Here is a 17,664-nt window from a genome sequence, read left to right on the forward strand (position 1 = left end):
TGCTTACGGTAAGGCTGTCAAACTCCTCTCGCTCTCCGTAGCTTCCCTCATTGTGAATGCTTCTCCCGGAGCACATTAACAACTTTGCCGGTAGGACAGAGTGCTCCTCCAGACAGCAGACAGCGGAGCAGACAGGGGGGTGAGCAGGCTGCAAGAGGAGCCAGGCTGGCTGTGAGGATGATGGTGATATAAGAGACAACGCCAGCAGCCAGCCAGTCAGCCAACTACAGAGACGACTGATTCTCTCTGCCCCCACACACCGGAGGGATGGCCCAGCCTCCTCCTCCTCCTCCTCCTCCTCCTCCTCCTCCCCCCCCCCTGTCCCTCGCCCGCGCTACACCTTCCCTGGAGCTTATCTCTGCCCCCAGGGGCTGGCGCTTCTAACCGCCCTCTCCCCCACCTCCCTGCCCTCTCTTACGTCACCGGCGCAGCCAGGTAACACACTGTATCTGTTCCTCTCTCTCCCCCCCCCACTGACGGGTGGTCACACAAGAGTGAGAAGTGTGTGTGTGTGTGTGTGTGTGTGTGTGTGTGTGTGTGGTGGAAGAAAGAGGTAATCCTTTCCGCTCTCATCAAGCTGGCGGGCGTAACCGACGGCGACCAGGCGGGGGTGACGGCAAAGCCAAGCAGCTAAATTAGCCCCCCCCCCCCCCCCCCCCCAACACATCCCTCCATCCCCACACCATGGCCCACCTCACAGCCACACACTACACACACACTGCAGCCCTAATGGTAATCTAGCATGTGTGGCACACACAGAAGATAAATCCGTCATCTAAATCACATTTCGTTCATCTTTTCGGATTGAATAATCAATTAATTATGATTACTTAGTCGTAGAGGCATGCTAACAACTGTGAGCACAAGATAAAGTGTAAATCTAAAACGCACACACAAAACACACACATTTTCAACTAGTTTCAGTGTTTCCCAAATCTGGAAGTGAATCATTGGATTGCATCAAATTGGTTTCCACCAGCACTCCGGGAGTGGAGCGCTCGTTCCGTTGCACACTCTTCATTCCCGCCGTCGCTCAGCGTCCTTCCCCCATCTGCAGCGCGTTGCTTCACAGTTTTGGCAGTGCGACCCGGTGACGGGATCATGCGTCTTGCTGGCAGGTATTTCAGCACTTGCCCCTTGCTCAAGTCTGTCGCTCAGGCACCGCTCGCCAAAGCTTTGACCGACACATGTTTTGAATGAACACACAAACACACAGCGGAGCCAGACAAAATGCTCTCATTCAGGTTGTACCGCTTGAAAAAATATGAAATATGAAACTTTCATCTAAAAGCGCACTCACACAAACACAACAAGTCAAACACACACACGGAAACACACACACACACACACACACACACACACACACACACACACACACACACACACACACACACACACACACACACACACACACACACACACCATGACCTGGTAACTGACTCGCCGTCATCCGAGACAGGGTCTGGCCCATGAAGGCCCGGGGTGTTGGATGTGAGGAAGCACAGTTACTGCTCGGCTTAGCATAATATACACAGAGGAAGAGGCCAGTTATTGAGGCTCGGGGACTAGCAGGGCAGTCTGAGGACCCAGTGTCTACCGGGACATGCAAACTACCCCCCCCCCCCCCCTCTAGCACTGCGGCCGATGGGAACAGGATTTAGCTTGTTCAAATCCACTCTGAACTAGAAATAATATCCTGTCAATGCTGTATTCCTGTATGCATGCACGTTAATAGTTATATTTATTCTACTTCATTTAAGAATGCTCGATTCTGATTGGCTGGGAGGGGTGCATTAATCCGGCATATTGCCCGCTGACTTGTCGGTTCTACTTGCTGCTGACTGAGCACAGTAGATCAATACGCCGCTTGTATCGTTTTCTATCACATACATTTCATACATGAGGTCCGTTGTAAAAATAAACCAAGGAGTGCATGTTTGATCGATCGTCATTAAAGCTGACTTGATACGAATGTAACAACTACGTTGTTAAACTAGTGATCAGTTGCAACCTTGTGTGGTTGCTATAGAAACGCGTTACCTACAGCTGAGCTAACGTTATTCACCGTAGTTCTAAAGGGAACTACTTTTCGAGGGAGATGAACTTAAACAGAGCATACATTTAATAAGCATGCAATACGAATAAGAAAAAGGCTAATTATTAAAGTATTTGAATTGTTTTATGTTGGCCGGCACGAAGTAGAATAAACTATAATAACTATATGAATATAACTATCTATATCTATACATCTATATATAAATATATATATATATATATATATATATATTATATATATATATATATATATATATATATATATATATATATATATATATATATATATATATATATATATATATACACACACACACACACACACACACACACACAGGCATACACGTTTCTAAATAGAATGCCTTTGAAGTGTGACTCCGTTGATCTGATTGGCTGACTTAAGTTTGACTGCAGGGGTTGAGCGGAGGATATCCACCTCTTTTGAGGCCTCCCCCCTCCTCTCCTCCCCCCTCCTCCCCTACCCCGTATTCCTTGCAGCCCTGATTTTCTGCCTGAGGAAACATTCACACTTAAGGAACCCCATGGGCGGACTGTGTGTGTGTGTGTGTGTGTGTGTGTGTGTGTGTGTGTGTGTGTGTGTGTGTGTGTGTGTGTGTGTGTGTGTGTGTGTGTGTGCACGCGTGTGTGTGTGTGTGTGTGTGTGGGGAGGGGGTATTTGCAGGACAAAGGGGGGACCCTCCTCTCACCTCCACAGAGAAAATTAGGGCCAGGGGCCTCGCAGCTGAGCAGCCTACTAACAATAGACACAAGAGCTGACTGTAGCACTGTGGCACGTGTGTTCGTGCGCGTGTGCATGTGTATGCATGCGTGTGTGTGTGTGTGTGTAGCTTTGCCTTCTGCCAGCACGTGTCAAAGACAAAAGCACCCCAACTGTGTATGTGGCCCTAGGGGAAAGGACTGCCAGGGAGAGGGAGGGAGGGAGGGAGGGAGGGAGGGAGGGAGGTGTAGATATCCATCTAGATGGGCTGAATGGATGGATAGATAAAAAAAAAAATGAGGAGAGGTGTGTAGAAGTGAAGGACAGAAGGACAGTCCCTGTAGGGCAACGTGTGAATTATGGGACAGAAAGAAGAGAGGTGGGAGAATGGGGAGAAACCCCCAGGAGAGGGAGAGGATAAAAGGGAGACAGACAGAGAGAGAGGCAGGTATACAACCTTTCCTTCCCTCAGATTTAACATAACCGTAGATAGGCAGACGGAGCCAATGGAGACATCCCCCTTGTGCTGTGCACATAAAATAAAGAGCTGGCCCATGTCTATATATAATACTGAACGATAACAGCTCGCCATTAGGATACCCAAGATAGGGAATCAATTTCTCCATGATAGATCTTCTGCATCCAGACCTGTCCCACTCACGTCCTCGATGCCGCTCCGTCCTCAGTGCCGACCCCCTCCCCTCGGCTCCCCCTGCCTCTACACCTCCCCCTACTCCTGCTCCTCCTCCCCCAGCTGCTGGCCCCCATCTGACAACCCCGACCCCTTGTTGCCACACGCCGGGGGCTTCACCCCCCCCAATTCCCTCTGAGACCCTAAATCATTAATTAACACACACACACACACACACACACACACACACACACACACACACACACACACACACACACACACAGAAAGACGGATTGCCGACTGTCAGGACAACAAAGCATCGTTTATGATTCTTAAATCGTCTAAATGTCACACTATTACAGTCGACGGGCCAGAGGGGCATCTGGCAGAACACACTTTTTATAGAATTCAATCAGACCATCAATACCTTTGGGAGCGCTGCCGAAAATAATGTCAAGGCGTATCGTTAACGTGCACCTCTCCTGCTAGACGTATAGACTCTGAGCAGCATCCAGGGGACAAAACCCATCGCTGGGTGGGTCTGCACTGGTGGTCCCTACTCCAACCCCCAACTAGAGCCATGGGGACCAGGGTAGGCTATGCCGACACAGGGTTATTTGGTTTGAGACCTGTCAGTTGTTTTGACCCGTCCCCCTATCCTAGTCATGCTTCAACGTTTTAACAATTCACACAGTGGGGGAGGCAGTACTACATCTCATCAGCTGGAAGTTTTCCGTCTTATAAATGTTGAATGTCAACCTCTGACGGCATACAGATTAGGGCATGTACTCGCAGAACTCAATGTCCAATCTTTTTATTTAAATTCCTTGTTAATGGTCACCAATAGGCCAAACAGATATATCTAGCTATATAAACAATCCCACAGCATTCTGGGAAAATACATACATTGAGACTACATACATTCAGGTCAATATCAGCTCAGTAAGAGCTCAGTACTTTACCTAATTCCTGTTTCGGGAATTTAGGTACCAGCTTGATGTGGAAACTTGCTATAGATTTAACAGAATCTACGAGATTGTATCGAGACAGTTGAGTCTGATCCACCATGGCTTATCTGTTTTGTAAAAGCTGTGACATTTCAAGTACCGCACTCAGTTTTGCTGATAGCCAATAGTTTATCTGGTTCAGGTTTTAATATGTCAAACTTTTTATTGCCACAAAAGCCGAGGATTAGGTTTAGTCCTTACGGGAGCAACTGAAATGCCACTGCCCTGATCCACAGACACTGTAAGACGTAACGCCTTGAAATCTTGATTTAACCAGCGTTAAAATGACAGTTCCGACTAATGTGTGTGTGCGTGAGTGTGTGTGCGCACGTGTGTGTTTGACAGGACAGTGTGAATGTTGCATGAGCCCCGATGAGGACGCTGGTTGTAGTTGAGGACCAGCGTTGCGTCACCTGGACGGTATTTCACGGCGGCGCAGCTCAGGTCACAGCACGAGGAAACACGAGGTGGGCCCAAGACACGGATAGGGGTATAATTAGGAAGACAACTGAGCAACACACAAGCGGCAGGCAGGGAGAGAGACAGAACAGACGGAGCCACAGACGCTGGGGGTGGACCAAATGTATTGAATGTTCGCCTGAAATTAATTAAATTCAATACATTTCAATGACGTGGTTTAAATTGACCAGGAGCCCAAAAAGAGTCTTAAAGAGTGGTGTCTTTATAATTCACTTTAGAGCGGTAAAATGGACTCACCTGGGGCTCAGTGTGGACATGGTAACATCTCTTCGCCCCTCAGCGTGGGTCCAGCCCCGGGGTCGAGGGTCAAGGGGGCACCCTGGGGTCTTAAGGGTCTCCTGCCAGGCGGAAACATCACAGACCAACAGGGTTAACATGGCAACGCTCAGCGTTGCCATGGAAAATATATTGTGGAAAAATATATATTTAGCACAGAGAAAAAGTAATGCAAAGAAGAAAAGGCGAGGGATAAATAATTGAAAGAACATGAAAGCTGAAATAAGAAGTATTTTCAGCATTAGCTTTGTGTCCAGTCGAAGAAGAGCTACCCAGAAACGGAGAGTGGGTAAGTACAAGAGATCAATGAATCAGATGAAAGAATGGGGGCCCAGAAATATTTCACAAACACTTCTTGGAAATGATGTTAATCTGTGGGATTATTTTATATGGGGTGCGAGAAAATCAACTGAGCGTAGAGTTAAAATGTGAGAACAGCGTACAGCTCAGTTACAGCTAAACTGTCAAGGGTGCCTTAAAGGAGTATAATGCAGGCAGTTTATAAAGGGATTACGCTGGTCATGTCGTTCAACTCCCCGCCAAAATGGTGTGGATTCAAACCCCAATGACTGTAGAATGCTATCTACTTGTAGGCATCTTTTAGCGAGATGCTGAACTCCAACCTGCTCCGTGCTAAAACAACATAAATCCCCGCATGATAGGTTTATCTTAAGAGAAGGACTAACTAAGGCCCAATCCCATTCCTACCCCTTACCCCTCCCCCTTACCCCTTCAAAACAAGGGGAAGGGGTAAGGGGTAGAAATGGGATTGTAAGAAGTAGCTTGACTAGAGAGAGGATATGAGCACCATGTAGGTCTTAGGTGCGATGTCGCCTAGCGTCACACAACACACAACAGGCCTGGTGTTGCCCTGCGGCTATCCACTCCATGTTAGCACAGTTGTTTACGGGATCCGTCCCCAACAGGCCTCGGAGGGCCCAGGTAGAGAGAGACGGCAGCCACAGTAATCTACTTTACCGCTGGGGATTAGCAGATAGGAGCTACATTCTGATCCTCCTCGTCTTTCAGTCTACCTAGCTCAGTCTGGCCACCGATTCCCCGCTATCGCTCCATCTCTCTCTCATCGTCTCTGTGGGACTTAATCAAGGCAGGGGCGGTGGTGTTGATATTGTGTCAGTGGCCGGTGACGGCATCAGCCAAAACTTGCAACCATTGCCTAGCTGCTGAGCCATGCGTCTCAATCTCCTCGGGCTGTGGAGTCAAACAGCGCTGAGGAGGCCCCCTGTTAATGAGCTGAGCAGAACAATGGAGGAGGAGGAGGAGGAGGAGGAGGCAGGGTCGATAACGCTCCCCCACACTGTTGATCTCCCGAGAGAGAGAGAGAGAGAGAGAGAGAGAGAGAGAGAGAGAGAGAGAGAGAGAGAGAGAGAGAGAGAGAGAGAGAGAGAGAGAGAAAGAGAGAGACAGAAAGAGAGAGACAGAAAGAGAGAGAGAGAGAAACCGAGAGAGAGAGAGAGAAACAGAAAGAGAGAGACAGAAAGAGAGACAGAGAGAGAGAAAAGGAGGTCATAATGATGACCACCATTTCCACCCTAACAATAACAACAAAAAAGGTTCCTTAGCGGAGCATCATTATCCGCGGAGACAGATACCGGCAGCAACGCGCCGCGCGGCGATCTGACGTTACCATGACAACGACACAAGTAGTGAGGAGAGTCACACCCATAGGCACGCCGACATAAGACAAGATGAATTGAACGCTGGAGTGCACACAAACGTATTCACACGGATCACAGGCACGTATGCACTAACACACACAGAAATCTTTGGAACAATGCATGCAGAGAATGACTCCTGCCCTTTCCAAAGGGGGCGATAACACAGGAGCGGTGTGTGTGTGTGTGTGTGTGTGTGTGTGTGTGTGTGTGTGTGTGTGTGTGTGTGTGTGTGTGTGTGTGTGTGTGTGTGTGTGTGTGTGTGTGTGTGTGTGTGTGTGTGTGTGTGTGTGTGTGTGTGTGTGTGTGTGCGCGTGTTTAAGGGTGTGTGTGTTTGGGCAATATAAGAACAGGACAATCGGCCTGGCGTCACCGGCATCATCGCTCCAATATCTTCATCTTCCTTCTCCTCCATCTTTGGTCTTCCTGTGTTTGTGATTTCTCCAAACCACTCCATAGTTCTGCCAGCCAGTCAGCCACTCAGTCATATTTCCCCGCAGGCCGTTCGATCCAGCACAGGCAGGACACATCAGTTATGCCTGGGGCTTTTCTATTGTGTGGCCGCCTGTTTTTTGCCTACAGACAATTAAGTGGTGTGCAGAAATACTGCAACGGCTCGCAATGTGTACACCCATATCCATACGGCGGCTTCCTCCACAGGGCGCGCTGCAAAAGCAATTTCCTCCACCCGCTGCATTGAGCTTTGCTGCAATAAACTATTTTATCAACGCACCTGCTGCCTAGATCCGGAGAGGCTGTCCGTATAAACTTTCCGCCATTATCTTTCATTGGTCCAAAATTGAACCATTTTTATTAGTGTTTATTACTTAGTTTCACACCAGAAAATACAGGCATGTGAAAAACGTAGCACTACCTGTCGTTGCTACTAGGAGTGTGTCCCTTGTTGCTAAGGCATGGAAGCAAGGAGGTGTGACAAAGCACACCAAACAATTTGTACCACGCTCACTTATTTCTCACACGTCGTTCCTAGACATCAAAGTCATAGACAAACCAAACGCCAACACAAACCAGAGGCGACTCATTTCGGGGGCATTATAGCAATTTAATAGATAGTGATGGTTTTTCCATGTCAATATTGTTCACGTCAAAATATCCTGCAGTACCGCATGGTTCGACCCTTTTTTTAATTCATTTTGGGAGCCAATCAGAGCCCGGACGCACCTATGGGCAGGCCTTAAAGGCCTCAAATCCAAATGCACATTGAAGTGAGCGGGCTCTCCGGTTCCACTGGCCTCTCGTGTGTCTTGACTAATTCAAGGAGACGAGGCGTATCCGTTACTGAGACACATGAGCGATACCGGAGAGCCGGGAGCTGCGTCTACTGTTCTGCCACAACCGGCAACACATTGTCAGCCTCTTGCTCACCAACACCTGGCGGGCTCCAAAAGTGTTGCTTCTGTCCACGTATGGATGGAAGCCAATGGCTGATAAGCACTTGTTTCTCGGTATAACCTTCCAGCTGCCGACTTCCCCCCTCTGTCTCTCCCTCTTTTCAAAGATATGGTCATTCCTGCCTCCAGGCGCAGGAAAGAGAGTGAGTCACATTTAGCAGATGCCACTCGCCAGATTTGAAGGTGCAATATTATACGGCTTATTGGTATTTGTGGTGTGCCCTGTCTTTCAGAGTATGTTGTTGTCTCCCCGCGTCCTCTGAACGTGTCTTTAATCTTCAAGCAGGTCTATCTGTTTACCTGTCAACCAGTCAGTGACAGGTGCACATTGCAATGACTTTACGTCTGTTTCCATTCCCTCTCTGGAAACGATTTTATGGCAAAGAATTGAGTTTCCTACGGTGTCTGCTGCGATTAACGTCTTCCTTACCCTGTCAAACACTGTTTACCTACACATACCAGGAGTTATCTTCAGAAAAAGGAAGTCTAGCTGAGATGACAAATTGGTGGATCACCATCAGTCGTAGGCTCCACTTCATGGAGTAGCAGAAAATATATATTTACCAATGGTAAGTGTCTACTTCAAACCTGACATTGCCAATATTATGCAGCAATGTGCCTGTGTAAAATAACAAATGCTTCAGAAAAACATGTGTTCCCAGAGGCATAATCCACCATCAAAACACCTCGCCCTGTGGCCCATTAGCGCGGCGAGGAACTGACGCATCGCAAGCATGTGTGTGCGCTTTAGTACATCTGTCCATCCGCCCGCTCGTCTCCTCCAAAACGCCTTTTACTGTCAAATCACTAGCATATGTGAGTCACTGTCTAAGTGCCGTGGGGCTGCACTCTGACTGTGTGTGTGTGTGTGTGTGTGTGTGTGTGTGTGTGTGTGTGTGTGTGTGTGTGTGTGTGTGTGTGTGTGTGTGTGTGTGTGGCGGTGGTCTGGTTTCCGTCAGTGCCCCAGTGAAGTGGTCCGGGGGGGATCCAGCACAGGGTGAATGGGGGGAAACGTCTGGTGTTCAATCCCAACCACAGAGGAGCCTTGGATGAACCAAATGCAGAACATGCCTTTTTCACTCCGCCAACGACACTGACTAGCGGGGGTTACTGGACAGCATAAAATTCATACTACACCGTTTTAGCCTCTTGTTGTCATGGAAATAGGCAGGGTATCTAATGCACACATTTCCGGGAGGGAGTGCATATTCTTAATAATGGTAATGATGAGGAGATTCGTTCCCTGTAGCGTCACACTAATACTTGCTAGGCTTTTCTGGTTTGGCAGCCGTTTATACATAAATGGTTCTGGAAGAGGACCAGCGTGTTGCAGGCTACCGTTGCTTGGTCAGCAACATTTTAAATATAGTAAAGTGTAATGTAGGGGTGCACATTAAAGTCCATTATCAACTGGTTCTTGCAGGCAACTCGGGGGTCAGGTAACGCTGTGCATCGAGGTCTGTGTTCCGATGCGTTTGACCCCCTCATTATCAGTCCCACCTTGTGTCCTCGACTCATGCTGGAAGGCTGGTTGGAGACCGTTGATCTCTGCACGCTCCTTGGATGTGCTTTGTTGTACTCGCCACAGCTCCAACACTCAATTAAAAATAATAAATTGCCTTGCTTAGAGGAGCGCCGCATAGTTCATCATCACAGGGATTTGTATTTTATTCTATTTTGAGGTCTCCTCCTCTTTGCCACTTTCCTCATTTCTTACACCTTTTCTTGATTTTTTTCTCCCATCCTAAATCACCCTCTGGGATGACAACTTTGGCGCAGTCTCTCTCTCTCTCTCTCTCTCTCTCTCTCTCCCCCTCTATCTGCCTCTCATTTCCTTCTCAGCATCTGCTTCTCCTGCTCCTCTCAAGTTTCTGTAGCCCCCTCCACCCTTAGAGCCAGACACCTGCCAAACCAGGCTACATGTCGAGGTGTGCCACAGCCACCGTGAGATGCTGCGACTCCTCTCTAATATGTGTGCTGCTCTCCCCGCCCACCAGACATCTTCAGACGGGTCCGTGAGGAGGAGGCAGCAGCACCACGACAACGAACCAGGAGCAGTTACAACACCGAGAGACAGGAGAACACGACAAGTTGAATGAAGAGACGCGCCTCTGCCACTTCCTGTTGACGTTCTTCTGTCTGGTAAAGCGGTCTCCGGCCGTCAAATATCAAAGTGTCTAACCCCCCCCCCCCCCCCCCGAATTTGGTAATGCATTATCTGTGGTATATTTTGTACATCTATCCCTCTATAAACCTTTAGCCTCTCATTGCCTTCATCTTTGAACCTGCTTTCCTCTGCCCTGGTCGCCGTCACTCTGGTTCCTTACCTTCCCTCCTTCTTTTCCATCCTTCTTAACACCCTTGGTTCCGACACATCACCATCCACTGTCCTTGTATCCACCCCCCTCCCATTCCGGAGGGACAAACGCACCCTGTTAATCTTTAGTCATATCCTCAAAGCAGTGAGTTCAGAGCATCACCCTCTGTAGAATGAAGGCATTCCTACTGACTCAGAACAGGAGCAGTCAGTTCAGTCCAGTTTTCTTCTATTCCAGTCACTATTTATGTTTCCCTCCTACTGTCTGGGACATAAATTAACTGTAGCTGTGAGATTCGTTGCAACATTTGTCTATAAATGATCTCTACCGTGAAACTAATTGGGGTATTAACAGTTTAAGGTCTGAGACAGCGACACAAATCCACAGATACTCAAAGGGTGTTGTCGTCTAAACTGATTACAAGATTACCGACTACGTGGTAAAATGTTCAGTCCACGATTTCCTTAGACCTTATAACCCACCAACATGTCATTATGAGTGAGTAAACTTACATGGTGGCAACCTCATCCTGCTAGCAGTTAACTGGCCAAAACACACACACACACACACACACACACACACACACACACACACACACACACACACACACACACACACACACACACACACACACACACACACACACACACACACAGTCTGTGACTCAATGCTGAACCAAGACGTCCATCATCGACATATTGTTTATTGGGAAGCAGCTGCAGACACCGCCAGCTGTAGTCTCTTACTGCCAGCCTGCTGGGAGTCTGAGTGTATGTGTGTGTGCATACCCAGACATGTGTCAATTCACAGATGTGTGTCTGTTGTAGTGTGTGTGTGTGTGTGTGTGTGTGTGTGTGTGTGTGTGAATATATATTTGCAAATGGGTCTACCCTCAGTCAGCATATATTAGCCCATCCATGTTTGCGAGATTTACAGCATCAAATGTGGACTCCCTGTGTGTGTGTGTGTGTGTGTGTGTGTGTGTGTGTGTGTGTGTGTGTGTGTGTGTGTGTGTGTGTGTGTGTGTGTGTGTGTGTGTGTGTGTGTGTGTGTGTGTGTGTGTGTGTGTGTGTGTGTGTGTTCCACCATAATTAGGGCAGAGAAGCCACACATGGGTCTCCCCTGACACTTCCCTTGGAAGATTTAAATATTCATGAAATTTTAAACGCTTTCATGAGCTCTGTAATTAGGGCTGGAAAGAAAATTAGAAAAAAGAGAAAGTGCTGGACATTTCTTACACATAAGTGACACGCCAATTGTGATAGAAGGCAAGACCACGCCGTTGTTTCAGTCAGAAAGGTTTGACTGCTTGGTTTTGATACAACAAGGTCTATAGACTTATCCGTTCTGATTGATGATTTATGAATTTTAATGACATCTTATAATTATAAATGGTTTATGGGGTAAATGAGGTCGACGGCCTTCCAACTCAAGGCAGGGTTTTAAATCAAGCTGCAAACAGAATAAACCCGCATTTCCATCACCTACAATTATTATAAAAAGGTATTTAAAGGTTAAATTAAAAAAGAAATTCGTCAAAATTGGCATGACCTTACTGACAGCACCAATCGGCTCTTTAAGCAATTAGATAAGTATTATTGTTATCACAATATTAAGGAGTTTATCAGACACTTGTATCCGAAAGTAACACCACACTAGGCTATCCTGCCCTTGTAGACAAACAATACAAATCACAGTGTTTAGAGAGAGAATATCTCCCCCTCTGATGAGCAGGCCTTACACAAAGGGCCCAGGAAGGCTGATGACCTAATGGAAGTGGGCCCGTTTCACGGGAAGAGGGATCCGTCAGAGAGGAGAGCAACCACAAGGGATAGAAGCCGTGGCATCACGGCACTGAGGGGGACCTGTGAGGGAGCTGGCGTGGTTAAAAGGCAGGAGGTGATTCACTTGGGCCCAGACGCCAACACGTGACTCTGACCAGACACAATATAGAGGCAGGGCCAGAACACCATTGTCCATCGGGAAGTAAAACTTAATGACACCAAACGAAGGGCGGTTGGTGCAAAAAAAAAAAAGGGGGGCCACTATGTTAACTTTTGTTAACATTTACCACGTGCCATTAGTGTACCAATTTGGGTAAATTAAAAATGTGCACATATGTTGACCAGCCCTGTTTGGACAGTTGTTACTGCGTGTAAAACACACACGCACACACGCACACATCCCATCAAATCAGATCAGACACAAGTCCAAGCGGGACACCTCAGACACTGTAGTCATCTATATGTAGATTAGTACAGCAGCTCAGCGCTTGCTCGGCACTGATGGAGAGAGAGAAAAAAAAAAGTACCACAAAAAGCCCCAAAGGAAAAGCAGTGAATTCCCCTATCAGATGAGACGTGAGATAATGGAAGCAGAGAGGTGGTGGCCAAACCAAACAGCCAGTGACAACATAGTGGCCCGGTCAAACGAGATAAGACTGCAGGAATGAGATGGGTTGAGTGGAGTTGAAGCTGTGAACTTCTACACAACCGTTTCTACACATTCCTTAAAACTGTGCATAGCTTCCTGTCATACACACTTCCTGTGTGTGTGTGTGTGTGTGTGTGTGTGTGTGTGTGTGTGTGTGTGTGTGTGTGTGTGTGTGTGTGTGTGTGTGTGTGTGTGTGTGTGTGTCCTTTCCCCTTGACATACTGATGCACATCACAGGGTAAGTGTAATTCTCCAGGCCTGTCTGAGGAGTGGACCGTAGCAAAAGGAGTAGTGAGAGCTGTGAGCATAGTTGCATACAGCCTGTAAATACGTGACATTCAGGATTTCCTCCTACCCAATCAATAGATCCTCAGGATAGGGGGGAAATTGCTGCCAATTTCCTGTAAAGTGCACGATTGCTTTAGGTGGCCCTTCATTGTATTGCGCAGTGTGAGGCAGAACAGCGTTCCAGCTGCAGTCACATGCTGGGACCAACATGCATGCGCACACACACAGACACACACTCACACACAAACACAGACACCCACTTAAGCATCGGTCATTTCCAAGATGAGCGCAGTACTTTGCCGTCTCCTTCCTAGTCGCACTGTCACCTCAACCCATTTACTTTAAGACTGCACAGCACAGCATGTGTGAACGTGTGCTGTTGCTCATGCGTCGGCTCTTCTTTGAGTTTAGTTCCGTAGTGTAGCGGTCCATCATCACTTCACTGGAGGCTGCCAAGTGAAGTGCCTGGGTTCTGGTGCTATCTACATCATGATCTTCACACATTGACACGAGCCTCCAGGCAGCGACGCGTACCACTGCTTATCATGCGCATAAGGAGCGAAGGCAGAGTAATCAGCCAAGGCAGTTCCTTCAGCAGCAGGACTATAACATGTTCCCCAGTGCATAACATGTGCTGATCATTATCCTGTATTTCGTTTGGTATGTAGGCTGTGTCATCTATGAGTGAGGAAATGTGCATAGAGCCTTAACAGGCCCTCTACAGGTAAGACTATATTAACTTGCCTTCGGAAATGTAAGAACATTACTTTTCTAATAGGATTTGAGAGAGCGGTGTGAAGAAAGAATGTACCAACATGCACATGACTGTATTAATTGCATGAGATCTTCCTTCTACCACAACCATTGAACTTTGTTTGCTGAACTGGCAAACAAGAGGCTTCTAGGAGACGTGTGCTGCCTGCCCCTCTACGGGCCTCGGTGGGTTGAGGTTCACCTCGTGAGAAAACCAACACTGCAAGTTCAAAACTACACCTTTCTGTCTAGACAAAAGATGTCGGACACCACAAACACAGCTGGGGAAGTTAAGAGAGGAAATGAGGTAGTGGGCTGATAGGAAGTTGCTAGCGCAGGCTACGATGCAGCGGGGAACGACGCAGCCACGTTGCTATGGTGACCCCAGGCAAACTGTTAAAGATAATAGACACATTTTGAGCCAGACACGACAAAACACTGCTTTGGGGAATTTGAAATGATAGCAAACGCTGATATCCTGTCGTACTTTGGTGAACCCAGAAGGTAGCTGTCAGAATAATCTCAGAACCACCCAAACATTTCCTCATCATCCCCATGAACGGCTTAATAATAACACATAGTACTTTTTTAAGATTGTAAACACGGTCATCTTTGGCTAGCTCTTGAGCTAGACAAGCAGAACAAACTTTCATTAGCTTGGATAACACCTGACACAAGCATCAGTGTGTCACCAGAACAGCTATTTACACAATCCCATCCGACTCATAACTATTCCAAACAAGGTTTGGTGGGGCCGGGACCCGGGAGCGGGGGGCCGCGGGGTGGGGGGGGAGGCCACAGGGAGGGAGGGGTGGATGGGGGTGGGTTCTTGAAAACGATTGAGAAGGAGTTTCTGCCAGCAACTGAAGTGACTCAGATCACGGTGACGAGAGAGAGAGGGACAGCCTAAGTGGAGGGAGAGAGAGAGAGAGAGTGAGTAAGAGTTGTGTGCAAGACCACGAGAGGAGAGAATTGGAGGGCCGACCGCACACACATCATGAGTGTGTGAGTGTGTGAGGAAGAAAGTTGCCTACAGGCTGATGGACGGAGAGAACAGATGAGATAGTGCAGGTAGGGATGTGAAATCGAACAGGAGGGAGGATAGATTGTAAGGGATGTGAGTGATTCAAACGACGAAACTCTATGAACCACAGACTGGGACAGACAGCGAGACAGTGACAGGCAGACTGACACACTGTGGCGGAGAGAATGACAAGAGACATTGAAGGACAAATAAGAGAGACGGGAGAGGCGTGTGAGAGAGAAACGGGAAAAAAAAGAGTCTGGAGAGGCGGCTAGATGGAGAAAGAGACAGAGACAGAGAGGGGCAGAGATCGAGTTCTCTAGTGAGGGGCTAGGCAAATCCTGCAGACAGATGAATGGCCATCTATTCCTTTTCACTCCTCTTCTTCTTACTCTCTGTCCTCTAACCGTACAACCCTGTCCTCTCCATCTCTTCAGAGCTGCTTCAGAACCTCTAGCCCCTGATGGGGCATCTATCACGAGCCCCCCCCATCAGAAACACACACACACACTCTGTAATTGTCACAATGAAAATGGGGCGGGGTGACCTACAATGAGTGACACCTGGTCTCTCTTTTAGGGACCACGCTCACCTTTCCCCTATATGGTGAAGGCATAGACCTGCACCACACACAGCAAATATGGACACACTGATTTTACACACATGATGCTAAACAAAACACAATATTACTGTTATAACAGTCAGCTTTTAGTGGCGTGGTTTCAGTTATTTGTGGATATATCTGTTCATTCAGTGGTACTACTGGCTCATTTCCACACCACCTAATGATAGGCCGCAATAACAAACCAAATGAGCAGTGCAGGATTAGCTCTATAAATTAACTCTATTGGCATACTGACCATCTTTACAAATACAAGACTGCTCTCTCTCTCTCTCTCTCTCTCTCTCTCTCTCTCTCTCTCTCCTCTCTCTCTCTCTCTCTCTCTCTCTCTCTCTCTCTCTCTCTCTCTCTCTCTCTCTCTCTCTCTCTCTCTCTCTCTCTCTCTCTCTCTCTCTCTCCCTCCCCCCCCCCCCCCCCTCTCTCTCCCTTTCCTCCCTCCCTCTCCCCCGTGTGCTGACGAGGCAACATAGGACGTCGTTTAATGTTGTTTGTTCCCTATCGTTTTTCATCTAATTTCCTCCTACCATCTTTAAAAATCTCAGAAGAGCCAGATAGTAAATCCACTTCCGTACATACAAAACATAGATTGATATGTGATAATAGTCGTAGACTTTTGCAAAATAATTAAAAGTATAAATAATGCATCAATACAACTCAGTGACACGCATCATCGGAATATCTCCCATGAATAAACATGTCTACTGGCGCCTGCTCTCTCTCCCCTTCACACACACACACACACACACACACACACACACACACACACACACACACACACACACACACACACACACACACACACACACACACACACACACACACACACACACACAATGATCATGGTAGGCTATAAAGCAAAAAAGGCATACGGTTTTACCCAAGAAACAGGAAAGGCTCTTTATCTTAAGCAGATAAACAAAATTCTTATTTTGTGGTCTTTTATGCCATCCGGGTTGTCTAATATATTGTCATATCAACTTCCAGGGTTAGGGTGAGTCCATTAATGCATAATAGGTCACAGGTGAATATAGGTTATTAATAATACCCTGGTGGTATATTTTGAACCCACAGCCGTTCGCAGACGATAGAAAGCATAGGTTATAATAACACACACACACACACACACACACACACACACTCACACTCACACTCACACTCACATCACTCACACACACTCACCGTCGGGGACCTCAACTTGCGATGAGCGATAACCCTCCTACACGCTCTTTAAAGTCAGTTCGTCTTGGCAAAAAAAAAACGTGGTTTCGGTTCCAATGGCGACAATGTCATCGGTACAGTGTTAAAACATGTCTATTTAAAAAAAATGACACGCAACTAAACAACGTAGCGGAATGACTACCGCGGTGGTTTCTTTGTTGCAGTTTGAGTAGCTGGGCGCACACAGGCAGTCAGCGAGCAGGGACCCGCCGCCGCGTGTCCATTCACCCGGCGGAGACGCCGCTGATTGGCTGAGCCCACCACAAAACGGTGGAGCTCTGATGCTATTGGTCGCTCGGGCGGAGCGGCCGCTGATTGGCAGATCCCATCACAACACGGCGGAACTCTGATGCCATTGGTCGCTCAGGTTTAGTCTTGTGCTCTGGTTCTCTGTCCTAGTACCCGGGCCGTTAGAGCGTGCATAGTTATTTATGTACATTTTGTGATTTATGATGATGTGTTAAAAACTTCCCAAAACAAAACTTAACTGGATAATGGAATACAGTCAATAGTGGAGCATGATTCTGTATAGCAACATGTACAGTATAGCCTGCTATTGACAGTATATCAATTGCATATATAGGCCTATAGGACAGAAATATTCCTTCAGCATCCATTTATCTACATCCATGTAATACTTCTGCATTTGTTCAATTCATGATTTTACATGTACGCTTATGCCGTTTAGACACAAGAAGAAGTAAGACTGTACAAGGAGGGGCTATGTTTAACAACGTGTTTAAACCTTGTAAA

At 47.4% G+C, this 17,664-nt stretch overlaps 1 long non-coding RNA gene across 1 annotated transcript; it reads right to left on the reverse strand.

Moving 5' to 3' along the window:
- Positions 1 to 2,716: 2,716 nt before the first annotated feature.
- Positions 2,717 to 17,130, reverse strand: LOC132463407 (uncharacterized). Its single transcript, XR_009527019.1, has 2 exons — positions 16,873 to 17,130; positions 2,717 to 5,229 (listed from the first exon to the last, which is right to left on the reverse strand). It is a non-coding gene; the product is annotated as an uncharacterized LOC132463407 (long non-coding RNA).
- Positions 17,131 to 17,664: the final 534 nt, after the last annotated feature.

The sequence above is a fragment of the Gadus macrocephalus genome, chromosome 8, assembly GCF_031168955.1.
Source record: "Gadus macrocephalus chromosome 8, ASM3116895v1".
NCBI lineage: Eukaryota > Metazoa > Chordata > Actinopteri > Gadiformes > Gadidae > Gadus > Gadus macrocephalus.